This window comes from Lissotriton vulgaris, chromosome 1_1 (genome assembly GCF_964263255.1).
Source record: "Lissotriton vulgaris chromosome 1_1, aLisVul1.2, whole genome shotgun sequence".
Lineage (NCBI taxonomy): Eukaryota > Metazoa > Chordata > Amphibia > Caudata > Salamandridae > Lissotriton > Lissotriton vulgaris.
Window position 1 is genome coordinate 89,295,142 of NC_141685.1, and position 26,933 is coordinate 89,322,074.

At 47.7% G+C, this 26,933-nt stretch overlaps 1 long non-coding RNA gene across 2 annotated transcripts in view; it reads left to right on the forward strand.

Moving 5' to 3' along the window:
• Positions 1-26,933, forward strand: part of LOC147737496 (uncharacterized) — a 234,577-nt gene that overhangs the window by 154,176 nt on the left and 53,468 nt on the right. The window contains exon 1 of one of the 2 annotated variants that reach the window (XR_015299095.1): positions 16,130-16,279. The exons of the other annotated variant lie outside the window; for it this stretch is intronic. This is a non-coding gene — a long non-coding RNA (uncharacterized LOC147737496). Of the gene's footprint in view, positions 1-16,129; positions 16,280-26,933 lie in introns of those variants that run through there. 2 annotated transcript variants of the gene reach the window in all.

Consider the following 26,933-nt stretch of genomic DNA (forward strand, 5'->3'; position numbering starts at 1 on the left):
CAGACACCCAGCAAGGGGGTGGAGCCAGTGCCCGGGGGAGCCGGGGGCGATCGGCACCTGGCGGGGGAGAGCCATCGACACCTCTTTCTCCCATTGACCTGCCAAGTAGTCCGCTCACCTCCTGGGTGGATGGTGGTGCCGGGATGTCGGGGCCTGGCCAGGCCCAGGGTTAGGGTCGATCGGAGGCCACGCGGCCTCGTGGTGCTGTGTCCAAGATGGCGCCCAAGCCGGGCGAGGGGGCCGGTAGTGATTCGGGTCCATGATGTGGAGATGTCCAGGGGCAGGGGTCCCATATGAGACGGGAAACGGGTGGTTGTTGCGTGTCACACCTGAAGAGCCGGGCTCAGGCCCGGTCGTGCGGGGAGGGAGCAAGCCCTTCACATGGCATGTCCAACAGCCTTCACATCCGCTGCTTCCCTACCTGGCTTCAGGAGGGGAATGAAAATCGCCTCCCTAGTGGTCCCAGGCAGCCTCCTCACTGCGAGTGCCTCCTTATAGACTACTTGCAGTTGCAGGGCCAGAGAGTCCAGGTATTTGGAATAAAATTCAATAGGCAGGGCATCCACCCCAGGTGTCTTGTTCCGGGCCATGTGCCTGATCGCGCATCTGATCTCTCCCACCGTGATCTCACCACCCCGCGAATCTCTCTGCTCGAACTCGGCATCGGAAAAACCTTCCAAGAATAATTACCTCTGCATACAAGGCCAGCTGAGTGCGGTATAAATCGGCATAATACTCTAGGAGCCACCCATTAATCCCTACCTGCGTGTGCATCAACTCACCTGAGGCCGCCCTCAAGCCTAAGATCGGTTCACCCTTTGGTAGTGGGTTGGCTAGCCACGCCAGCTGAGCGCCCAATTTGTCCCCCTCGCGTGTATCCATGTCCTAATTTCTTGTAATCGAATGAGCGTAACCTCTTCATCTGCACCGCAACAGCTTCCTCGGCTTCTCGCACCTCAGTGCCTGCCCCGGGTCTCCCCGTTCTGTCCCTCTCCGCTCCCCTCAGTCTGCCCTCCGCTGATTTCTGGTCTGCCAGTAACGTTTTCCTGACCCCTGCCACCTTGTTAATGCAAACGCCCCTGACCACAACCTTAAATGCTTCCCATTCTATTACCGTCGATGTCGCCGTCCCCTTCGTTCTCCTCAAAATATCCGGTAATGCCCACCCCCAACCCCTTACTAAAGTTTGGATTTTCCAGCGCCTTTGAACGGAGGTGCCAGGTCTGTATAAGTGATCTCTCTCGGCTCCATCGTATCTGCACTAACAACGGATTATGGTCAGAGATTGTTCTCGCTAAGTACTCACTATCTGTCACATTAACATGGACGCCAGGGGTGCACAATATGGCGTCCAGTCGCACATGCATGTCATGGATGCTAGAGTAATATGAGTATTTTAGAGAAACAGTGGTCCTTAGATAGGAAGCGCAGAAGAGACAATAACATATAGACCTTAATAGGTACTATAGATATTCAATGCCCAGCCGGACAAAGAATTTTAATTTGCAATTGGTCAGTAATAGTTTACATAAGGAACAACACAACACAATGTAAAAAAGGAACGCAATCCTGCATCCAATGTAGGAGAAAGCAAAACAAAACGCATACAACACGAAGGGTTTCAGGCAACAAAAGAGCAATGGCTGCTTGGAATAATCATAGAGCTAAACAAGCTAGCCAAAACAGAGACCACATTCTTCATATGAATTGCTAAACAATGGTACTATTTTTGAAAATGTTGACGACGTTTCGATCCCTATCTCTTAACATACAAGGATCATCATCAGGACTAAAGAAATAATTGCCTGGTATTTTTACACAATGCCTTGTAAAAGCGGTGATGCCATCCATAGGGTGAAGGATGACAATCCTGATGTGATGGATATACTGGGGTAGTCAATAAGGCATTTAGAGTGGAGGAAAGCGCTGTAAGGGCTTCACTTCGGGATTCGAATCATGTATTGGGCCGTGGTATCGGCATAGTTGGAGCGATCGCGAGGAGTTCACGCGTCACCTGCTACGATGGCCGTGGCACATTGACGCCTCTCAGCCATTGAGCAATATGGATTTTGCCCATCGTAGCAGCTGACGCGTGATCTCCTCACGATCGCTCCAACTATGCCGATAGTGCAGGATCAATAATGAAGGTCATGGTGCTGCAGCTGTGTGATAGCCAGGTTGCGTACTTCACTTCAGAAGAGTTCAGGATCAATAATGAAGGCCACGGAGCTGCAGCTGTGTGATTGCCAGGCCGAGCACAAGGTGTCTGTTCAGCAGATACAAATTAATAATGAAACTCCGACCCACATGCTGTGTGATAGCCCGGGTGAGCACGCAGCTTCTCTTCAGGAGAGTGAGAAATCATTTATAAATGTCAATGAGCCGCATGTTGTGTGATATTCAGGTGGAGCATAGAGTATTCTGCAGAATAGTACGGGCTCATTAACAAAAGTCACAGAGGGGAGGAGCCAAGATGGCGCTCGGATCGGACGTGTAGTCCCTCGGCTCCGGGGACCGTCTCCGCCTTCGAGCCTCTCCTGCCAGATATCCTGTACCGAAGTGGCTGATTTCGACAGCAGACGCACTCCACTGACCCGCCACGAAATCCTGACGCATTTGCTCTTCGGCAAGTTGAAGAAACGCTTGGACACAGTTGGCGGCCCGCATCGGCATAAAGACCGGGACCTCGCGTGTCTATCGAGGCCGGTCGTCAGAGGCGCGCTCCCGGGCTTGGTGACTGTGAGGTCCCGATTGGGAGCTATCGTCGGACAGCGGACCCTGCACCCATGTCCCGCTGCACTGTTGGCGCTGCGACACTTCCACCGGGCTACAACGGTAATGCTACGGGCACTTGCACTGCTGTTTATGTGCTTATTGCCTGTATTTCGTCCCGCTATCGGTGATGGGCTTCCGACCTGGCCAGGTACTCGTAACTAAGCGGGGTGACGTATGGGACGGACTGAATTATCATCTACACCCGGGCCCAAACATCTGCCCTCACAGCACGCCCAGTTGTTCTCCTAGGGAGCGCAGCCTGTTCCTACCCGGGGATTCCCTGCCTGACGCCATGGTGGACATGCTATTATGTATCCTGACGAGTTGGCTGTAATTGGTGTTTCTGGACCCACTGTGTGGAAAGACATGCCAGATACACTATGTGCTACCTCTCACAGCTATGGGAGTATAATGGAAGCGGTCCTCTCCTTTCGATCTGAGGCTCTACGCCTTGGTTGCGCCCTGTTGGACAAGATGGAGGACATCCTCAGTGCTTCGACTCGCCCCAAGATGGCCGACTTGCAGGGTCCCGGTGCCGCTCTTTGTTCCACCTCCGCCTGTGCTACGATGGCGTCCTCTGGGGTCGGTGGTACCCTCGTGAACCCAAGTCTGTCACTACCATCAGTCGCGGGAGATTGGCTCCCGAAATTGTATACCCCTCCGGAGCCTCCGCCACGACGTGAGCCCTTTCTCCTCGCCATGTTCGCGGATCCTCGAGACTCGCCCCGAGAGGTGATGGACGCAGAGACCTCCCTCCCTGCCCTGGCTATACCCGGAGGGTTGAGATGGCGTGCTCGGCGCTTTCTTTGGGACTCCTGGACTTAACTGCCCTGTATGCACCGAGTCACCTGCACCGCGGTTATTTCCCTGGACTGCCGTCTTCACCTACATCGACTATACGGGTCTGCGGTGGTAAGGAGAAAACGGGACAAGGATAGACACTTCCTTTATCGAACTGGTGGATTTCTGGTGACTGATTGTGACGGAGGGGGACATGTTGTCGGTATTCTGTTTTATTGATGTTGCCGCGGTGCTCCAATCTGTGCTCTGGGATTGTTTTATGGCCGTCAAGCTACTGACTCCTGCTCTTGCACCGTTCTTGTGGGTGGGGCAGCGGGGGACCTAGTTCCTTTGAGTGACCCGGGAATGTATTGGTGGTGCTAGAAGACTATAGTGGGGGCCTACGCTTGGGTTGGGTGTTGCTGCCTTACATACACTGTGCGCTGCTGCTGCGACTTCAGTTTTCTTTGCATACTGGACATGCTACTACAGTTGGGCGTCAGACTACTGCTGATATTGTTGGTACGAGATGGCGGAGCTGGGAGACGGATAGTGGGCTCCTCCCCACCCTTCTTTATTTTATGAGAGTTTTAGGATTCTATCCTTTTCTTACTCTCTATATTTCGGGACTCCTTTTCTTGGGCGACAGGCACACTGCTAGGGGGGGACAGGCCGTAGCCAGCTGCAGGGGTGCAGGGTGGGGGGTACTTGGGGGGTGGGGCTGCTTTCTTTTTGTTTTTCTCTTTTGTTCTATGGGCCTTCTATTCTTTTCCCTTTTTTCCTTCCCTGGGGTTTAGACGCTTCTTTCTGGGTGCTGCGCAGCGACTCTGGTGTTCTCTTACGTTGCAATATTGTCTATCCTGATTGTCCTACACCAGTATTGACTTGTTGTACTACGATATCCTGCTTATGTCTATCCTACAAGGGAAACTTTTAAAACTAGACCTCAGTCCTTCTGTAATGAATCCTCTGTGCTTTCAGTAAGTTGTAATGTAGGGCTCTTGTTGAGTTGTAATTGCCTTTTTCTATCAATAAAGGTCTTCCAAATTTTTTTAAAAATAAATAATAAAAAAAAGTCACAGAGCCTCACACGGATAGATAGCCAGGCAAAATCACCATTTTACATTCTTGGACGACGATTTCTACATGGCTAATGTAGTCAAATTTTAAAATGATTGTTCCACAAAAGAAATGAAAAAAAAAAAGATTGATTGCACACAAAAAAATATAGCTGGAACCAATCACGATGCTATGAAATGTACACAATAATTACTAGCTTTTACATGGTAAAAAGAAATGCATGATTGTAAAGAAATGAGATTGCTCCCCTAAACTCAAGATAATTTGTGCTGTCAGCAGGGAGTCTGATAGAGGAGGCAGTAGACGGGGGTCCCGTCTCGACAGTGTGACTTCTGTCAGCAGGGAGTCTGGCACAATGAAGAGACAACGCTTGAAATGAATGTCTAGAGTCTTCCTCATCGGGAGTTGTGAGGGGCTCGATGTGACACTGTTAGTCAAATCTTCAAGGGGAGGTCACAGAGACTCAAAGCCAATGGATTTCAATGTCGAGCCTGTTTATTGCGACTTAATCATCCACACTGATCGTAATAAGTGATTGGATCAGGCCCTCTCCTACCAAATTGTGTTTAGTATGTATTAGTATTGTTTTTATCTATGATTTTCTACTGTACCATTCTGCGCAGTGATGTTAACTACGATCCCATTTCACTTGTTACTTTCTTATATGATTAGTTGATGTTTGTCCTTCCGTATATATCCTTGTATGTCTTTATATGTTTTACTGTATGTAATTTTGTCTGGAAACAACCAATAAAAACTTGTTTGAAATCATAAACCACTAGGACAGCGGCTGATGTCAAACTCTTGAAGGGGAAGAGTCGCATTTCCTACACCGCTGCAGTTTGAGCTGACCCTAGGAAACCACCCAAACTTCAGGCAACTTGGCCTCCACTGGTTCTTTTGTTCGGGCACCGCCAGAACCTCCTTTAGGCTTTCTTTAGGAAGTAGTGGGTTTGAAACTCTGTGACTTGGATTACAGTCCGTCTTTGGGTAAGTAGCCCTAAAGTTGTAGGGTGCTTCATTGGGTTAGCATTAGAGTTGGAATAAGAATGTCCCCTGCATTTTATTCGGAGTTTTATTAAGCTTGCACTCGAACTGAAGGTATCGGGGATCATAGTGCTTTACCTGAGCCCCAGTTGCGTTACAGATGGACACATTCATTTTTGTTAGGCACGGGGATATTGAATGATTTGCCCAGAATCACAGGACGTCTCACGTGACGGATCTGAGTGCCATGCATGAAAGTATAGAGCTGGGAATTTTAAAGATAATTACGTCACCAACAGATAGTTGGAACGGTGCACTAATATACCATCCCCCAGGAACTAATACCAATTTCACGGACCAACTAATCGATCTAATTGCTATACATATGCTCTCCTCAAATAAATTTCTTTTGTCGGGGGATTTTAATTTTCATGGTGAAAATCATACGAACCCTGAGGTTAATAAACTCCTCTCTACTCTTGACATGATTGGACTCACCCAAAGAGTTACAGGCCCAACTCATCCAGCTGGCCACTCGCTAGACCTAATCTTTTCTAATATTGATCATCTAACCTGTAACCTCCCAGACTCTCTCACTTGGACCGATCATTCAATGATTAGGTTCTCTATCCAACAGCCATGCCCTAAGAGCTCAGACTTAAGTGCAGGGAAAAAACAAGTGGTGCAAGACCTTGGCGAAATCTTTCTGTAGAAGCCTTTAATTAGGATTTTCACCTGGAATTACCAAAGAAGGATAAGTAAGCTCCTACGACGTTGGAAGAATTTAATACTGCCATTGTGACAGTTTTGGATTCTCCCCAATGTCCACCATCAGCCCCCTGGTGCACTTCGGAGCTAAAGATTGAAAAAGCCAAATGCAAGGGATTGGAGAGACTTTGGCGAGTTAGTAGAGACCCACAAAACAAACTACGGTTTGAACAATTCTTGTCTAGCTGTAATCTGTATTTAAAATCAGCCAGACGTCTATTTATTATTAACCAAATTGAACGTGCCAGTAACGTCCCAAAAGCCCTTTTTAATATAGTAAAAGTCTTCGTATCTTTTCATGTCTGTAGACAATTGCCTATGGAAACTCAAGATTTTTGTAATTCGTTAGCAATCTATTTTCAAGAAAAGATAATTAATATTTAAGCTAACTTTTCATCGATCACCTCTCAAGACCTTGAAGCCTCTACTAGAACAGAGGGCTTAGAAAAAAATGGCAGCTAGCACCTTAGATTGTTTCGAGTTAACCACGCTTGAGGAAGTTTCCAATGCTCTCTCCTTCTCAAAATCTGCCTCACCCCAAGATCTTTGTCCTCCAAAGACAATGGCCCTATTAGCCACTCGTTGCGTGCCAGCAATTCTAAATATCAATAATTATTCAATACAATCAGGTACCATTCCAATAACATGGAGGGAAGCATTCGTACGTCCAATATTGAAGAAACCAACTGCGGATCCCCGATGAACTCAGCAACTACCGCCCTATTTCTTTGGTACCCTTATTGGGCAAGCTGCTGGAAAGTATAATTAACAAGCAACTAAGTCTATGCCTGGAGTCCAAGGAAACTCTGGATCAATCACAATCCGGGTTTCAACCGGGCTTCAGTACCGAGACTGCCATGCTCGCTGTAACTGACTCGCTCAGACAGAAAATAGACATTGGAGGATACTGATCCTTCTAGATCTCTCATTGGCTTTTGATATCATCTTACAGTTAGTGCTCGCGGAGAGACTAGCTTCCTGTGGCATTCAAGGGACAGCCTTGAAGTGGTTGCAGAACTTTGTCAGACAGAATGCAAACTATCATGCTAGGGCCATATCTGTTAGAAAAAATTGTAGAACAGCTAGGTTTTGAGATAATTTCATATGCTGATGATACTCAGCTTATAGTTACTATTGGCCCAAAGATAGAAGCAGAAAAATTGCGGTTCTCCAGCGGAATGCTTGTAATCTCTAGCTGGATGACACAGAACTGCCTCCAGTTGAATCCTGGAAAAACCGAGGTCATGCTAACGGAGAAAGCCTCAGCTAGCTGGTCTGATGAATGGTGGCCCTCACAATTGGGACCAGCTCCTGTACCTAAAACATGTGTTAAAAATCTAGGCCTAAAATTAGATCAGTCATTAGCCATGAAAGACCACATTGCTGCCTCTACTAGCTCTTGCTACTGTAGTATGCGTTTACTCCGCAAAATTCTTCCCTACATGCCCACTAATCACCGCAGAACCTCAGTTCAAGCCATGGTCATCAGCCAATTAGACTATGGTAATGCCCTGTTGGCGGAAGTGGGAGAGACCCTGCTTACTAAATTACAAGTGATTAAGAACACGGTGGCCAGAATGTTACTGAATCGCCCTGCTGGCTCCCCTTCTGCTCCCTTGCTGAGAGAGCTGCATTGGTTACCTGTAAGGAAGAGATCCTTTTTCAAAATCTGTTGTCTCACTTACAATGCGCTGAATGGCAGAGGCCCTTACTATCTACAAAAGAAACTCACCTTTCATACACCGAACAGAGATCTCAGATCCAGTACTCTAGGCCTTCTACAGGTTCCTCGTATACGTTTGAGTAAGACTGGTGGAAAAGCTTTTTCGTATCTGGCTCCAAGATACTGGAATAAACTACTGCTGTCCCTAAACAAATTCCATATACAGCACCTTTAGGAAACAACTAAAAGCATTCCTGTTCTAACTGTTCTGACCTTCAGTCCTCGGGCCAAATTTCTAGGCGAGCGCTGAGATGCCCCCGGGGGAGTCATGCGCTATAGAAATTAACTTAACATAGCAACATACATAACATGCCTGAATGTAGCTAAACCAGAACCCCTAAATGTGTGCTGCCAGCTTTGCTCAGTTTGACTTCTAATTATTATAGCACTTCAGCACTTGACAGCTCAGGAAGCCATAACAATGTGTGTCTTTGCATTTCAATATGGTGATACAGACCACCACTTCCTTGTAAATATGCCCCTTAATGACAACAGCCTGACCTATTTTATCAAGAGACAGAAAATCCTCTAATTTCAGAAGATGCACCGCCTTGATGTAGCATTGCTCCAGGACACACACCTGTCACCTATTGAACATGATAAACTCAGAAGGGATTGGATGAGTGCGGTACCACATGCCAGCGGGATGCAGACCACCCTTAAACGCCCATCTACTCCTTTGGAACATAGGGAGAGTGGGTTGAACATCTTATTTCACAAATCTCTGGAGGTTTGCACACTGCAGGCATGGTGGGACCACCCTGGGCAGATATATTTTTGCCAAGGTTCAGATTCTCAAAGAGTCTTTGTGTGTGGGCTTTATCTATGCCCCGGCGGCTGACCAAACTCCGGCTCTCCTTTGGGACAGCTGGGGTATTCATGAGGGGGGGTGATGGAATATGGCACCTTGACAAGTCCAGAAACCAAACGACCAGCCGCCCGAGACCGTTTCATCCTTTCTGACATTATTGATGATCATGACTTGATGGATCCATGGCGATGGACGCACCTGAAGGACGCGGACTATACTTTCACCTCCTGCGTCCATTGTAAACGTTTACGCCTTGATCCTCCCAAACAGTACCTCTGATCATGATCTTCTGCTACTCGACCATAAACTTTGATTGTTGAAAACCCCTCAGGCCCGTTAGTGCATGTATACGGCACGGTATAAAGCCCCTGAAAACAAGCACAGACGGTGCCAATATCTGAGCCAGTACTTGGAGGAGAACGCTGGGTCCATCTCCTCTGCACAGGTGCTGTGAGATGACACAAAGGCCGATGAACGATTTGGCTGCCTATAAGTGCCACTGTGGGGCATAACAGCGTTGGTTGACTGACCTCATGCTTCTCCTGGCTCAGATGTATAACGCACTGCTGACACCTGCTCTTCTCAAGGAGCTGCTTGGGGCCAAGTATGATCTGAACTCCCATTACACAGTGGAGGACCAGAGGGATACGCTCTGTTGACGATATAGTAAGGGACGGTGAGTTGGCCCCCTTTGCTACTCTCATGCGTGATTATGGGCTGCCACAATCGCATCACTGACAGTATCGACAGCCTATGCATAGCCTGCGACACATGCTGGGTGCTCCCCCTTATGATCTTAAGACTGCCCCAATGTTGAGTTATACTCTGAAGTGGAAAAGATTCAAGGACACTATGGGCCCGATTCTGATGCGGTGTGGAAAGCTTCCCGACCAAATGGGTTTGGGAATGGTTTCAAACCAAATCGGATCGAGAGAGTCCAACCAACCGAGTATGATGAGTCGGGATGCTTCCAGATATGATTTAGTTGGACTCCCATTGACGTCAATGGGAGCCTATGTTCCTAACCTCATCTTAATCGGGCCCGAGGTCAGAATGCTTTCCTAATCGCATCGTAATAGGGCCCTCATTGGTAAGACACGTTCCCGATCCGATTTGGACATAGCAAACGCCATTAGGAGGCCTTCCTAACCACATCAGAATCAGGCCCTAAGGTGGGATTGTATGTTACAGCTGTGGGCAGCCTTTTTTAAAGCACTGCTGCCTACAATCTATGCTGTTTGCTGGAGCAGAGGTTGGGACTCTCACTCTCTGAGCAGGACTCCCATGACCTTTGGAAAGATCATGGCAGTATACCTCAGGAGGTCAGGTCGAAATCAGTTATTTCAAGTTCCTACCCCACTGGCACTGACGCCGGAGTGGATCTATAAAGCACATATGGCAGACGATTCCAAGTGCTGGAGGTGCTGATGGTGTAGCGCACTTGCCTGTGACATTTTGCATTTCCTGTGGGCTGTACAGTACTTTGTGCTACTGGGCTCCATTTGGGTAACTTAATGACCAACCAAGGGGTGGCACCGCAATTCATGGCCCGTCACACTATGCTTCACAAAATGTCAATATTCTAGGATTTAACACCCCATGGTAACAGTAAGCTGGCTACAGCCTTCGTAGTGGGAGTTGGTTTTTTGGGGGGCGACCACGGGGCCTGGCACCCTGACTTTTCTCTCCTGTTTCCATGTCCCTTCCCCTCCTGTTCCCCCTCGTCCTCCCTCCATGATCTTCTGCGGGATCTTCTAGGACACATCACCTCTATCTGGAGATGGTATTTTATTGATCGTTTTTCCAGTTATCAATGCCGTCTCACCAGTTCTAGATAACACAGTATCTTGGATTCTGCTGAATTGATAAACTTCAATACCTGTTATATGCTCATTGTGTATGAAAAGTCCCAAAAAAATGTGATATTTAAAAATGTTACAGGGAGTGGTGTCACTTAACATTTGACTTTGACAATTCCAAAGGAAGAGACATTACTGAATTTATAGACCTGATCAGAACAAATGTAAAGTGATAAAATTAACAACCAAGTCTCACTAAGTGGAGGAGTGTGGCTCAATGGTTAGAGCGGCAGACCCTGATGCAGAGCTCTGGCTCGGGACCAGGGTTCAATACCCGCCTCCGTGGGTCTTGGGCTCAATTTCCTCGGACCTGACAATTCTCGCCTCGGTGCCTATTCTAATCATGGGTCCCACTCTGCAACTCTGGGCAATAGCTTGCTTAACCTCCACACCGACCCCAACAGCGCTGGGATGCCTGGCTTCACCCTGGGGGTGCCCAGGAGTGGACACTTCACAGGGAAAGCCAGGATGGGTTCCTCAGCGGTAGGAGTAATAGCGCCAGGAAACCGCTTGGTGACAGTGCGCTCTACAAATACCTTGACATTTACATTTACATTTACATTTTACATTTTACATTTACATTTACATTTACATTTACATTTACTAAAATTGACATTCAATTTAACAATCCACTGAACTGTGTGCAATACTCATGGTGAAATATAAGAAAAGTTTTGCCACTAAAATGTGGGACAGAGAGTCTGCTCTGTGCCGAATAGTCACTTGTGAAGTTCTAGTTAATCCCCATATTTTTGAAGAATGAGCCAGGTTTGAGGGACACTTCTGACCGACCTCCAAATGTGTGTGTCACTCGTGATGAGTGACGTTTGAGGGCTATGATGTATGCACGATCAAACTAATGTTGCATTACGAGGCATTCAAGACTGCTTGCATGACAATGCTACAAAGAGTTGACACACTCACTAATCAATGGTGTACTGATGACGAGCGTACTGTGATATAGGGGACTATGTAAAGGAGTAGAATATTTTCGAGTAATGAAAAGCCCCTCCCCTGTTCCTCAGACCAGTAACACCCACTCATTTTCATGATACAATGCAAACTGTGTGAGACATTTCTGGTTCATACTTGATATCTCTATCTTAGGAATTAGTTGTTTCAAAGATAAATTGTTTTTTTTTGTCAGTGAATCTTTGTTAAAAGACTGTAAACAAAACGACAAAGCCTGGAAGAGGCCGCTATCTTAATATTTTAGGAGACAGTTTTGAGAAGTTGGCCTGATATGCAGTGCTCACTATTCTAGTGATCACTATGTATCAGTCCAAACAACCCTTATTGATGATTGGTTGTAAGTCAACCGTTAGACCAGCTATCCTAGTAGCATGGACAAGAGCAGTCTAAGGCTAGACTCTAGAGGGCGTGTTAAACCAGCTGTTATACCATCACATATACCCCTTGAACACCAAGTGAAAGGACACCACACAAGTGTTATGAAAATAAAGTGTATTTATTTAGAACACAACAGCCCTGTACTCTTTATGAGGACAGGGTGCTAAGCACAATACAAAGCTCTTAGGAAAATACGCAAAGTTGCACAAGTTACACAAATGACCGAGGGGCACGAAAAACCATATCCTCTAAAAGTGGAATGCGAATTACTAGCAGGTAAGTACTACGCTAATAGGCTTTGGGATCGCTAGGACTTGACTACTGAACCTTCAGATTACTAGCAGGAGGCCTAGGGAGATCGGGTGCAGAGTGTGCACTCTCACGCGGGATGCGGAACAAAGTCTATGGTTGCTAGGAATTACAAAGTTAGTGTTATCGGACGAATCCGACTACGTCGGGCTGAAACGAAAAAGGATCTGGACCCTTGGATAGCAAAGCTATGCTGGGGCACCGAAATGCTGAGTTTACCTAGCCCAGGGGCTGCGGCTGCATAGGTCTGGAAAGACATCGGGAATCCTCGTTGCAGTCTATGGAGCCTGAAAGAAGAAGTTGCTGGCAGGCGACCAGTGAAGAGATTCGGATGGATCCAAGCCTGGATCGAAGATGGAAGACACCTGTAAGCAGAGGGGACCAAGTTCTGAATCACTAGCCAGTGATTAGATGGGCACCAGGATGGCACCGGATGGAGTCACCTCGACCAGAAGAGTGGGCGACGCTGGGCTCTGCAGTCTCACGGACCAGGAGGCGTTGTCGGCGACCAGGATGGAGGTGCGAGCTGTCCCACGATGGTATCTGCTGTCGACGTCGCTGGACCCAGGATTAGGACAACAAGTCTTGGCAAATGCAAGCCCACGCGGTTGACTCAAAATGGCGTCTGGAGTGGACCAGGAGGGTCCGGGGCGCTCCTCTGTTGGAGGGGAGCAAGGGCCAGTCTGGAGCAACCAGACCAGCAGTGTTGATGTCGCCGTTCGACGTCGGGAAGGCCGCAAGCCAACGGGCTAGTAGCCAGACAACGCGGTGAGCAGCAAAGAGCAGAAGGGCCCCACACAGATCTCGTGGAGGCTGGGAGGCTGAACTTCGGTGCTGGAGCTGCTAAGGGTTGGGGCTTCTCAGACCCCAAAGCGCTCACTCGAGGATCCCTCGGCGGTCGTGCTAGGCAAGCGTCGTGCAGTCTTGAAGATGGCCGGTCCCTCGAGGTCTCGTCGCACCCACGAATCTCAGCTGAGCTGACGATGTGGGTAGAGGTCAGAGGTGCCAGGAAAGCCAGGTCTCGTCGTGCTGGTCAGTCGGATTCCGGAGGAAGGATGTGCAGCAAACCGCAGTGTTCTTGGATGGTGCCTGCGGGTGCAGGGTGACTACTCCTTAGCCACAAGGGAGACATCTTGAGAAGAAGTCGAGAGTTCCTTTCGTAGAAAGTAGTTTCAGGATTCAAAGATGATCTAATTTGGAAGGGGGCCCGCTCCTATCTTTATACTAGGAAAAGGGGCTGGCACGCAACTAGGTCCTGCCCACGGGTGGGACCAGGAAGGGGGGTGGTTACACCCCTCTCCCATGCCGGACTTTCCCCAGCTCAGGGGCTGGTGTGCCCCTGGAACTGGTTCTAGCCGGCAGATGCATAGTGAGCACCGGGGTGCCACTTGCAGTCACCTTCCTCTAAAGCCCTGCCTACCCAGGATACACAAAACCCTGTCTGGGATGGTGCTAGCACCGCCCCTGACAGGAAACCCTTTGTCCAAGCCTCCCTCGCTGGAACGACTCCCAGCAGCAGGAGGTCAGACTTGTGTCTGTGGTGGCAGCATCCATTTTGTGATGCTGAGGCTCGAGTTAACTTTAACCGGGGTTCACAGTTGCATACATGTCGTGTCCCTCTAGAAGGGTGGAATGCTAACCCCGTCACCAGAATTGGCGAGGGGTTAGTATTCCAATTCGTAGGACACCTTACTCGACATGTTTTGATAAAGCGATACCAGAGTTGGCATATAACCGCGAGGATTATAATGCACTTAAGAGTATATGGTATGCGTTATCATGGAACAGCTATTAGGACTTGGTTCCGCAAGCTGCAAACGGGCTCAGCTCATGCCAGAGCACCATCTCACATGATTCCAAGCACTCTGCCTTCAGGATTGTGTCCTGAAGAGAACCTTTAACACCTTGGTTCGAAATGCGTCGACACTTCCACCCTGTGGCAATCTCTAAGGGTGCCCCTAGGATAGAATTCAACTGATTACTTTGGATCCTAGTTGTGCAACCCGATACAAACATTTAACCACAGGCTTTGGTAGACAGGCAGGCATTTCATTCCATCTCCTCCGCCTGTCCCTTGGTTTCATGGTCCTATGGACTGGTCGCACATTTGCTCCATGCACTATTTTTTGCACTGTATATAATCGCAATTTATGTTGATCACTGAATTTTGTATTGTTTCGGTGTGTCATGCTTACTCGCTTTGCTTGATTCATTGTTGTAAGTAGTGTACATTTGTAAACTTGTATATTTGTAGATATTGTAACCATGAATCCACTGTGGTAACAGTTTTTTGTTTGTGCTTGTGTCTTTGAATCTTTGATAACTTGAGTCAAAAAAGAAAAATAAATTTGCTTTGGGATTCAAACCCTGTGGTCACGTGGTACATATTGACTACGTGGCTGGAATATGTTTTGTTATTTTTCCTGTCCAGCCACCTTGTTCTGTGTTCCCCCTTCAGGATTGTTAAGGCCTGCCATAGGAGTGACTGATAGGAATCTATGTGTCCATTTTTAGGGTTAGATATAGGTATACTATATCTAAAGCAAAGGGTGATTACACCACCTTGCCCCAGCTGTCGTGCAGCCAGTTGTGTCAGATTTAGATGGCCAGCCAGGGGTGGCATAATACATGCTTCAGCCCCTTGTAGTCCCTGGGTACACCTATGCCCTGAGTTACAGGGTCTGATAAGGTGGCCCAGTACCAATTGGTAAATGCACCTAAGGTACACGTGTCAATTTAGTGAGAGAACAGCAAGGCTGTGGGTCTGGTTAGCAGGCCCACAGCCAGAGAAGTCGTAAACCAGTGAAGCAAAAAGCAAAAATCTGGGGTGATCATAGGATTGCAGACCCTACTCTCCTACAACAGTTGTGCTCTTAAACCAGAAACTCAAAACCTAATTAGAACCTACAATTCAGTCTTGTTTGAGGATATAAAACAGTATCAAATATAAGGAATAAGCCACAGACATAGGAAAATTAGAAATAAGCTGTTCCTTCAATTGTCGCTTTGACACATGATCTATGCCTCATTGTCACTGATCTGGTGTTTAAAACTCCATGGTATTTACCTCTGTTTTCTTTGCTATCTAGCACGTTGTGGATGTGAAAAACTGCAACTAAATTATTTAAAAGAATAAATAGGCTGCCTAGTTTAATTGCGAAACTGACCGAAATACTCATATATTCTTTAAAATACCGATATATTCATTGAAATACAGATATATATTCATTAAAATACAGATATATATTCATTAAAATACTGATATATTCATTAAAATACAGACTGTCACTTCCATTTGTCACCTTTCTGTAAATACTCTTAAGTCCTTTACGTCAGTGTTTTGAAGATGCTCATCTGAAGTGAAGCTATAAATACCTTTTTACAGCCGCCAAGTGTGAGGCCCTGTACTTGAACTGTCTGACCCTTAAAAACATTCACGTTTGTAACATCTGAAATCCCAGGTCTTTACAGGTATAAATGCTTGTTTGCGTGAAATGTATTCACTGCGGGAGCCTGGAGGTGGCGGTTCCGTCAACGGCCACCAGAGGGCGCTCCTCGCCTGCTGATGAAACTCACTGATCTGCCCACTGTATGAAAGGGAGGAGGGTTTCCTCTTCCGGGTCAGTGGTGGCAGAGACAGCACCAGCAGCGGCGGTGACATCACTTCCTCCCTCTCCTGGTGTGTTCAGCCTGCTGCAGAGAAGGAAGGAGCCCTGTCTGGTGGGCAGTTACCTCCATCTTCGGACCCTCACAGACCCCCCCCCCCCCCCCTCACCCCCCCTCAGACCCCAGATCTGCCCCAGGAGGAGGAGAGAGCCTGGACAGGTTTCTGCTCAGGTAGGAGAGCTGCCAACTCACTTGGCTGCAATTTATTAATCCAAGGATCAGATCCCCCCCGGCCCCCTCCCCCGGCCCCCCCCCCCCCCCGCTCCCCACCACCCCTGGCATTCATGGTGAGATCAGGAGAGATCAGCTCTAACTGCTGCTGAGTGGGGAGCAGAGGAGGAGAGGCCTGTCCAGGGGTGCAGTGGAGGAGAGGTCTGTCCAGGGGTGCAGAGGAGGAGAGGCCTGCCCAGGGGTGCAGAGGAGGAGAGGCCTGTCCAGGGGGGCAGGGGAGGAGAGGTCTGTCCAGGGGTGCAGAGGAGGAGAGGCCTGTCCAGGGGGGCAGGGGAGGAGAGGTCTGTCCAGGGGTGCAGAGGAGGAGAGGCCTGTCCAGGGGTGCAGAAGAGGAGAGGCCTGTCCAGGGGTACAGAGGAGAGGTCTGTCCAGGGGTGCAGAGTAGGTGAGGCCTGTCCAGGGGTGCAGAGGAGGAGAGGCCTGTCCAGGGGAGCAGAGGAGGTGAGATCTGTCCAGGGGTATAGAGGAGGTGAGGCCTGACCAGGGGTGCAGAGGAGGAGAGGTCTGTCCAGGGGTGTAGAGGAGGAGAGGCCTGTCCAGAGGTGCAGAGGAGGTGAGGCCTGTCCAGGGGTGCAGAGGAGGAGAGGCCTGTCCAGGGGTGCAGAGGAGGTGAGGCCTGTCCAGAGGTGCAGAGGTGGAGAGACCTGTCCAGGGGTGCAGAGGAGGTGAGGCCCGTCCAGTGGTGCAGAGGAGGAGAGGCCCGTCCAGGGGTACAGAGGAGGAGAGGTCTGTCCAGGGGTGCAGGGGAAGTGAAGCCTGTCCAGGGGTGCAGAGGAGGTGAGGCCCGTCCTGAGGGGTGCAGGGGAGATGCCTGTCCAGGGGGAGCAGAGGAGGCGAGGCCTGTCCAGGGTGCAGAGGAAGTGAAGCATGTCCTGTCCATGGGGTTAAGTGCAGGTGAGGCCTGTCCAGGAGTGCAGAGGAGGTGGTAATGTAGTGTAGTTCCTATTATCTCCATAGGCATCTGCGCATTGGAATAACATCAACAACAAAAGACCAGTAACTGAGGTTACCAAGGATCCCCTGCTGACAACATTAGACTTAAGGGTTTGCCAGCTAGCTCAGAGGTCACTAGAAACTTTCTCGAATGTAGGATGAGGTATTATAGTGCCTACTTAGACAAGAAGAGATTTAGCTTCTGACAACCATACAACATGACAACTTTGTATCTCCATGAGTTAGGAGTAAATCTCCAGAGTCGTAAAAAACAATAGAAATGGTTTTACTCACTCAGTCATGCATTCATAGTTTCACTCGAGAGTGTAGAGAAAGAGAGACGGGCGTTTTCAATAAAAGGTGTTATTTATTGAACAGCCTGTTTTCTCACACAGGAGAAGTGAATTGCCACAATAGCAACACTTGTAATAAAATATAGTGCATACAGTAAAAAGAGTATTATAAAGTAATACTGCAAAAGCATGTTATCGTTTCTTAGCCATAACATGCATCTAAAACATATCCTAAAATCTATACAATAGAAAGCTAACTAAAAATAGCTAAGCTAACTCAACTGATGTAATCTACCTTTTGCCTACCCCGTGTTCCTAACCTAAGTTGTGAACGGGAAAAGATAAGTGAGAACCTCAGTTAAGTTAAATAATTTCTCTGCCAGATTATTCTAAAAACCAAGAATCATTCTCTGCGGCTAATCAGCTCCATACCTTGTTTCAGAATGTGAGAGACTGGAATCTCTGAACTCGATATCCCGGCAGCCGGCTGTGGCAAGCAGAGAACACCGGAGCTGGATTTTCTCAGCTGGAGAAAAAGGCAGCTTCTCTCTCAGTGCGTCAAGTAGGAGGGTCGGCTGGGTTCAGGTCTCGCATCTGCTGGGCTTGGGACGAGGTCAGTCGATCAGCTCCAGAAAACCACTGCGTGTTTGACTGGACCAACCTGGCTGCTTTTATACTAGCTAGGTGACTGGTTTGACGCACAAGGTTGGACATATTGACGTCACTAGGTGCATGGAGTGCGCAATGCTGTCCAGGGGTTCGGGACAAATTAAACATGAAGTGCGTAATGCTCTCCGGGGCTTTGGGACAAATCAATACTGGAGGATTAGGAGTTTCCCCTGAGGCTACCGTTTGTTCGTCATGTCCCAGAGCCGGTTTGTATTCTCTAGGGGCCATGTAGTCAGAGTTTTGTTCCTTCTCTTGGGTGATCTCCCTCTTTGTTTAAATTGTTTCTCCGTGGGAGTAGTTTTTTTTATTACTTTCCCATCTATTTTTAGGAGTATTTAAAGTGTTTTTTACAAACGACTTCTCTGTGCTATCTGGTAGTTGGGGTTTTAGTGGTTTCCCACCCAAACTATCTCTACCCAGTTCTTCATAGCATTTTTCCATTATTCTGGCTAGTTCAGAGGGCTGGTCTTCCTCATCTATTTCTCTTAATCTATGGCGGATTGCTACAAATGCTGCTTCACCCCTTACATTAGCTAATAATATAGCTGATACCTGTTTAAAATTTTTCAGTAACTTCATACCTAAATTTAAGGCTGGTTCTGGGCCATATTCATTCTGAATCTGTTTCAGAATGTCTGGTATTGCCGCCATAGACGGAACACCGTGTGTTTTTGTATAGATTGAAGCAAAGACTGTACCCCAAGTGTCGCAGTCTTCCACATTTGGTGCAATTCCCATTGCTAGACAAATGGTCAGAATTCTGTGTTTTTAATGAGGTGTACTATCGGGAAAAACTGCCTCTATTTGAGTGATTTTTTGTGCTAGCCAAAATGGTATTTGTTCCCGTTTAGTAGGTAACTTTCCAATTACTGACTGAATTGTTTGTGGTGTCATTTTATTTGTAGTCCCCTGATGAGGGGTCTGTTGTGGGAGTCCTATTGTCGGGTGGACCGTCAAAGTCCTCATGACATATTGGACTAATTGTCTGTGAATTTTAACTAGTTCTTCTAGCTGGGTAATCACCTCTTCTTTAGACATTTTCCTTTCGTCCGGATGAGGTGTGTAGCCAGCTAAAACTGGCCAAGTTGCTCCCGGTCTCCCTAGTGGACCGGGGCTTGTTATGTGTTCACAGTGTTGTAGGGCGCCTTTAAACCAAAGCTCGTGCTGTTGGTAAGTTAGTGGAATCTCAATTTCCTCATGGGGAACGTGTTCCGTTGGAATATCACCTGGTTCATAGTAGTGAAACTCTTTTGTTATTTGATTTCCTTCTGGGAATCTTATCCAGGAATAGAATACCTCTGTCTGCCGATATTCGTGTGCCTCCACTACAAATACGACTGTCCCACCTTTCGGTGTTACACCGTTGTTTATTAATTTGTAAGTCAAAATTTTCCTTATATTTATTGGAATAAGTTTTGCTTCAGCATTCGTTTGTAAAATGCTATCATCAGCTTCTATTAACCGTCTAGCAAGATCTCTCGTGTTGGTATTTTCTTCGTCCGACTGCATTTTTTATTCAGAGTAGGATTCAAGGGAACAGAGATTTGGTGCACAATATTTTGGAACACTGTATCCTTCAACGCTGAATAAACCAAGAGGGTCCCTGCAGGAGTTTTTTCGTCCTACTCAACTCTGGCGGATATTGCCCTCTTACCCACTCCAGACGTCTATGGAGTATTATGGATAATATAAGGGGTTGAGTGAAAAAGCATGAGCGAGTAACCCTATTTCTAGCGTTAGATTATCGCCTTCCTTGGAAGGGTTTAATGAGTTGGCAAAGCCGCCACCTCCTCTCCACAGTTGCGTGGCAGAAGTCCGGGCATACAAAGTATGTTATTGACCCCCTGGATCTTTTTGCTTCCGGCCTGGCCTTCTCAGCAATTGCCTGTCTTAAGAGGAAGTTTCCGAAATAGACTAAAATAGCCCTTGGATACCCCCCAGCTTTGACCGGGTGTCTTAGAGTAAGAGGGACATGGTGGGCTCGTTGAAAGTCCCAGTTCTAGCTAGACAATTCAGGGAGAGAGTCACGAAAAAGTTGTATTATGAAGGAGCGGGCGTCTTCCCCTTCAATTTCCTCAGGGATACCTAGCACGCGTAGAGTATTCCTACGTAATCGATTTTCCATGTCCTCCAGCTTCCACCTCACATCTGATAGTTCAGCCTCATGTGCGTCAATATGTTCGTGATTTGCAGCCGTCTCAGACTCATTAGAGACAATTCTAGACTCTAAATCTGTCATTCGATCACTAAATGTCCCAACTTTTCTTGAGAGTTTGCGCACCACCCCTTGAGCCTTACGGAGAGCAGCTTGGGCCTTGCGCCCATCCTGAGATGTCTCCTCTCTGTGCGCCGCTATAGCTTGAAGTACAGTTTCAATTGTACGTGAGGTTGAGCTTTGGTATGTTGGGGAGTCCGAATGTTGTGTTATATTTACAAAGCTTGGCGGTGTTAATGATGCTGTGAGGTGATTTGATGGTGTGTAGTCCCAAGCTAACTCTGCTGTATCCTAATGGCTCTTTCTGCGTTTTAGGACAGTTTTTTTGGCCTGCTCTATGCTCTTTTGCACTCATTTTGTCATCACTTAAATCACTCAGAGGAGATCCTGTTTCATCAGGCCACCCAAGTTTGTTCGAGAATGAGAAAAAATTGCTCGGATCTTTATCTCTGTCCGGGTCGAAATCGATACATTTTTTGTTAATTTTAGCTGCCATAGAACTTATTGGCTCCGTCTGGGGCCCTTCTATTTGAATTGTGCTGTCAGGCATTTTGCGATCATCTGTATGCACCTGAGTATCTATAGGGATAATGTCATCGATGGCTGTGTGGAGGGGAGTAGTAATTTGCTCAGCCAAGTCCGCGGGAGTTCCACCCCCTTGTACCTCCACACCCCCTATCACATTCATGCTTGCTTCAACCCCAGCTGCTGTATCATTAAGTGTAGGGCTTACTGTGTTAGCGTCAGTTGTCCCCGTTATCACAGTTATCCCAGGGACGTCCTCGTCGCTGCTTTGCTGGTTACTCTGCTCATCCACTGCCTTCGCCCCCTTCGCGGCTGCTGGTGTCTGTTGAGTTCCCAGCTGACTCCTCCCACCTCGACCCGGAAGGATTTCCGCCGGCGTCTTGCGGAGAAGGTCAACGACAGAGGGGGCAGTCAGACTTCCCGTCCGCGTAGAAGTTACACCCTGCTTCGGTGTCTTAGCTGGAATGTTTTCGGTAGCTCCTGGGGCAGGCTCTGGAACACCGCCCGCTTGCCTCACAGGCTCCGCACCGTCCCGGACTGCCAGTCTTGCCGCCCTTGCTTTAGCAGCCGCAACCGTCTCATTCCCTTTAACAGGAGCTGCAGAATGCGGTGCCATACCCTTCTTCTGACTGGCTATGTGGAGGGGAGTAGTAATTTGTTCAGCCAAGTCCGCGGGAGTTCCACCCCCTTGTACCTCCACACCCCCTATCACATTCATGCTTGCTTCAACCCCAGCTGCTGTATCATTATGTGTAGGGCTTACTGTGTTAGCGTCAGTTGTCCCCGTTATCACAGTTATCCCAGGGACGTCCTCGTCGCTGCTTTGCTGGTTACTCTGCTCATCCACCGCCTTCGCTCCCTTTGCGGCTGCTGGTGTCTGTTGAGTTCCCGGCTGACTCCTCCCACCTCGACCCGGAAGGATTTTCGCCGGCGTCTTGCGGAGGAGGTCAACGACAGAGGGGGCAGTCAGACTTCCCTTCCGCGTAGAAGTTATACCCTGCTTCGGTGTCTTAGCTGGAATGTTTTCGGTAGCTCCTGGGGCAGGCTCTGGAACACCGCCCGCTTGCCTCACAGGCTACGCACCGTCCCGGACTGCCAGTCTTGCCGCCCTTGCTTTAGCCGCCGCCGCATTCTTTGGTGCCATGACACTTTCACTGACAGCCATGGCACCCCTCCGCTCCGGAGCTCCGACAAGGTACGTCTGACCAGCGGTTCTCTGAGACTTGTGGCTGCCGCTGCACAGGTATCGGATCACTACGAGACCAATTAGGGATCCCAGCGTTGTAACTTGACTCCTGATCGGCACTTTTGTGTCGTCTATGACCACGTTCTCCAGAATCTCCATTGCTCTGTTATGGGGTTATTGCATTAGTGTATACTCAAAAGTTCGGTATAACTTCAGCGGCGGGTTTGGAATTACTTCTCAATTTCATTTTAACCATTTATGCTGCAGAATCCGCATATTTTCTTAGACCTCAGCACTGGTCTGTGCGCACTGCAGTCTCACACGACTTCCCAGTTGGGAAACCCAGTGATCACTCTCCTCCAGTTCTTAGGAATTCCCACCACACAATTCTTGGGGAGAAATTAGACATAGGTCTACCAAATGCTGATGCAACTTTTCATTTGTGCAATTACTCAAAATGTGTTCCTTCATAAACAAATTATTAAGTCCAGTAAAATCATGCACATTGTGTCCAGTTAACCAACCATCTAGTGTCTTTACTGAGTAGTCTACAAAATCTATCCAGGATTGGGTCTGGGTTTTGTGAGCCCCCCTGAACCTAATTCTATACTCCTCAGTAGTGAGTCCGAAGCCCTCAATCAGAGTTTTCTTCATGAGGTCATAGGACCCTGCATCTGGCCCAGAGAAGGACAGAAGTCTCTCTCCGCAGTTACCAGAGAGCAGTTCCCAGAGAAGTGCCCCCAGAGAGGTTTCTTTAGTTGTCTCTCAAAGGCTGTGAACCACTTGATGATGTCCAGCGGCCTCTCCACTGGTTTTGGCAAACATACCAATCTTGAGAGAGATCGCTATGCAGTGACTATAAGTCAGTTCGAAGGAAAAGAGAGAGGGATATGAGGGAGGAGGCCTGGGAAGGCCTCGATCAGGTGGCTAGGACATGCAATAGCAGAGATTTTTAGAAAGTAATAAGCACCCCGTATTTCAAAAATACTAAATATCCGACACTGGACTCATATGTAGGTGAAGAAGCATGGGTGGCACACTGTGAATTTATATTCACCTCAAACACTGCTCCTGTGGTGCCCTCTAGTGACACAGATCCTAAATTGCAGGTTTCTTTTTCACTCTCAGAAGTCAGGAGAGGGTTGGCGGCCTGTGGTTGCTGGAAAAACCCCAGGACCTGATGGGGTGCCGATAGATCTTTTTCAGGAAAACCAAGATTTGTGGGCTCTGCTGCTAACAAATGTGTTTAACAGCATAGTTATAGATGAGCCTCCACCTTCCTGGAAGCATAGTGTAATTATTCTGATATACAATAAAGGGGACTGGGGAAGCCCAAAGAACTATAGGCTCATCTCCTTATTAGACACAACTGCCAAACTTATGGGTTGGTTCCTTTTATTCAGGCTGGAAGAGTGGACCCAAGAAACATCTTAATGCAGGTGCAGTATGGCTTCCAAAGGGTAAAAGCCACTACAGACCAATGTCTAAACCTGTCACTATGTATAGACAAATATACCAGATAAAAAGATGGGACAATCTACATGGCTTTTATAGATTTGCCAGCAGCATTTGACTGCGTGAGCCATCAGAACCTTTGGTATTTATTGTAGGAGATGGGGATTGATCCACTTATAATTAACTTTATCCGCCAACTATATGTAAATGCCTAAATAGTCTACAAATTGGTTTTTGAGTGTTCAGAATTTTGGCGCTCAACTTCTCACGGTAAAGTATTAGTTTGTCCTGGTATCAAGGTAGGTGCTTCTTGGCCAGAGGAAAACCTTAACCTCCCTTTTGTTCTGTTTGGGCAGGGATCCAGAGCACACTATATCTGTCTTTAGAATATTTCCTTGTTAAAGTATTTGTTCATTCGGGATAGATCAAACCAAACGTGAATTTCCAAAAGTTTTATTTCTCAGTAGTGTTCACCACTTGTGAATCACTGTACATGTCACTCAAGCTTACACGTGTTTCATCACAGCATGTGGCTGTGACTCTTCAGGGCTGATCTTAATGATCAAGGCGCGTGGTCGGGGAACCAGTGATAATTCCAACCCGGTCCTTATCGGGTGGTTTTTAGTTTCAAGATAGCGGCACCAGTCAGTACGTCCGGTTGCCGAGAACAGTTCGTTTGTTTGGGGATTCATTTACATGGACAAATTCAGTAGAGCAAAGGCCGTGTTGAGCCTGTATTATCGCCTCGTTGAGCGTCGGTCTCCAAGTGCGGGAACCTATATGTAAATGCCACTGCATGTGTCCCGTATGGCAAAAATGGGGAATGAACCCGCCCCTTTAAGATCGCTAGGGGAGTTAAGCTGGGATGTGTCCTTGCCCCGTTTCTTTTTCAAACGAGTTGAGGCAGCCCTCTCAGGCTCATCCCCGGACGTGCCCGTGTTTGACACCAACCCCCTACCAATGTTAGCTTACGGTAAGGATGCAGTGTTCATAGCAGGCTCATCCCCGGACGTGCCCGTGTTTGACACCAACCCCCTACCAATGTTAGCTTACGGTAAGGATGCAGTGTTCATAGCAGGCTCATCCCCGGACGTGCCCGTGTTTGACACCAACCCACTACCAATGTTAGCTTATGCCGAGGATGCAGTGTTCATAGCAGGCTCATCCCCAGACGTTCCCATGTTTGACACCAACCCACTACCAATGTTAGCTTATGCCGAGGATGCAGTGTTCATAGCAGGCTCATCCCCGGACGTGCCCATGTTTGACACCAACCCACTACCAATGTTAGCTTACGCCGAGGATGCAGTGTTCATAGCAGGCTCATCCCCAGACGTGCCCGTGTTTGACACCAACCCACTACCAATGTTAGCTTATGCCGAGGATGCAGTGTTAATAGCAGGCTCATCCCCGGACGTGCCCATGTTTGACACCAACCCACTACCAATGTTAGCTTATGCCGAGGATGCAGTGTTCATAGCAGGCTCATCCCCGGACGTGCCCGTGTTTGACACCAACCCACTACCAATGTTAGCTTATGCCGAGGATGCAGTGTTCATAGCAGGCTCATCCCCGGACGTGCCCGTGTTTGTCACCAACCCCCTACCAATGTTAGCTCACGCCGAGGATGCAGTGTTAATTGCAGGCTCATCCCCGGACGTGCCCGTGTTTGACACCAACCCCCTACCAATGTTAGCTTATGCCGAGGATGCAGTGTTCATAGCAGGCTCATCCCCGGACGTGCCCGTGTTTGTCACCAACCCACTACCAATGTTAGCTTACGCCGATGATGCAGTGTTAATTGCAAGAAGGGGGGTAGCTCTCCAATGGCTCATAACAACATATGCATCATTCATGGCGTCGCTGGACCTTAAAGTAAATGAAACAAAATCTTCTGTCATTATAGCAGGGTCTGGCAAAGCTGATAAATCCCCACACTTCCATATGGATTGCCAGAAAACAGAAGTGGCAGAGTCCTTCCCATACCTGGGAGTCTTATTTGATAAAAATCAAACTTGGGAGAACCTGGTATCGGCAAGAGCGCTAGGAATGAAAAGAAGTCTGAAAGCTATTAAGGCCTTCTCCAAAAGTTAGACGCTAGCTCCCTTGACCCAATTAAAAACATTTCTCAGGCCAAAATGAAGGCAATAGCCACATAAGGGGCAGGAGTCTGGGGTATGGCGCCTACCGGCTGTCTCCAAAAACTTGAAGATCATTTGTAAGTCCCTAGTGTCCCTCCCATCCACTTATTCAAATGATATCTTACATATAGAATTGGGGTTACCTTACATGTTACATACCATTAGACTAGCACCAATTTAATACAAAACATATTTAAAGATTGTTTAAAATTGGACCATTACAATAAGATCAGATGGCTGAGTTAGGTGGAATCAGAATTTATGGCAATTTGGTTGTGAGAATTATTTAAGGATTAAACGGCATGCAGGAAGATTTCAAAACAGAAATTAATTGAGATTTTTATGCGGAGGACTCATTATCTTCGCAGGGAAAGGAATTACAGAAAAAGACGGTCCTTGCATATAATTTGATTCCCCCGGGCCAGAGGGAGGATATTCCTATCTAGATCTAGATAGGAACTATTGAGATTTTGTCGGACTCTCCTCCCCTTGATGTTAGGTTATACGGAGAGAAGAGTCAAACACTCAGATTTGATGCTGTGCCCCTGCGACAACCATTCCCCCCAATCCGACCCGCACCTAGTCTTGTTTTGTGGGTTTTATAAGACAGGAAGAGAAGACTTTATCCTTCCGATTTTAAGGCGCCACAATTTTAAACCATGCCAGGTGGCACGTTACTTCTTTAAATCTCTGCCTGATCCCGTTGTCTGTTTTTCGGTAGCCACCTGTTTGTGGGCCTGTATGAAAAGGAGAAAGGCGCGAGGTTGGTTTTAACTAACAATTATATGCAGAATTGAGTAATTTGATGTAAACTGACTGGATTCGGTCTATGAGGCACATAATGCACTTTAGGAGATAAAATGTCCTGTAAAAGTATTTGATGTTCTTTTTAAATAATTCTACTTGCTCTCGGATTTTAACTTGTTATGAACTGGGGCTGGTTGTTGATCACTGATTTAAATTGTGCTTTTATGATCTGTATTTAAGAGATTGAATAAAGATTTTATTGATTGATTTTTTACATGTGTGTCTCAGAGTCTCTCACCACTGTGCTCCCTCTCAAGGCTGCTTAGAGCTGCTGCAGCAGTGTCCCTGTCATGGCATTGAGGCGCTCATGGTAATCCAAGGCCCCGGAGCAGTGTCTGTCCTCAGCGCATGCGCAGCTGTTAATGCAAGT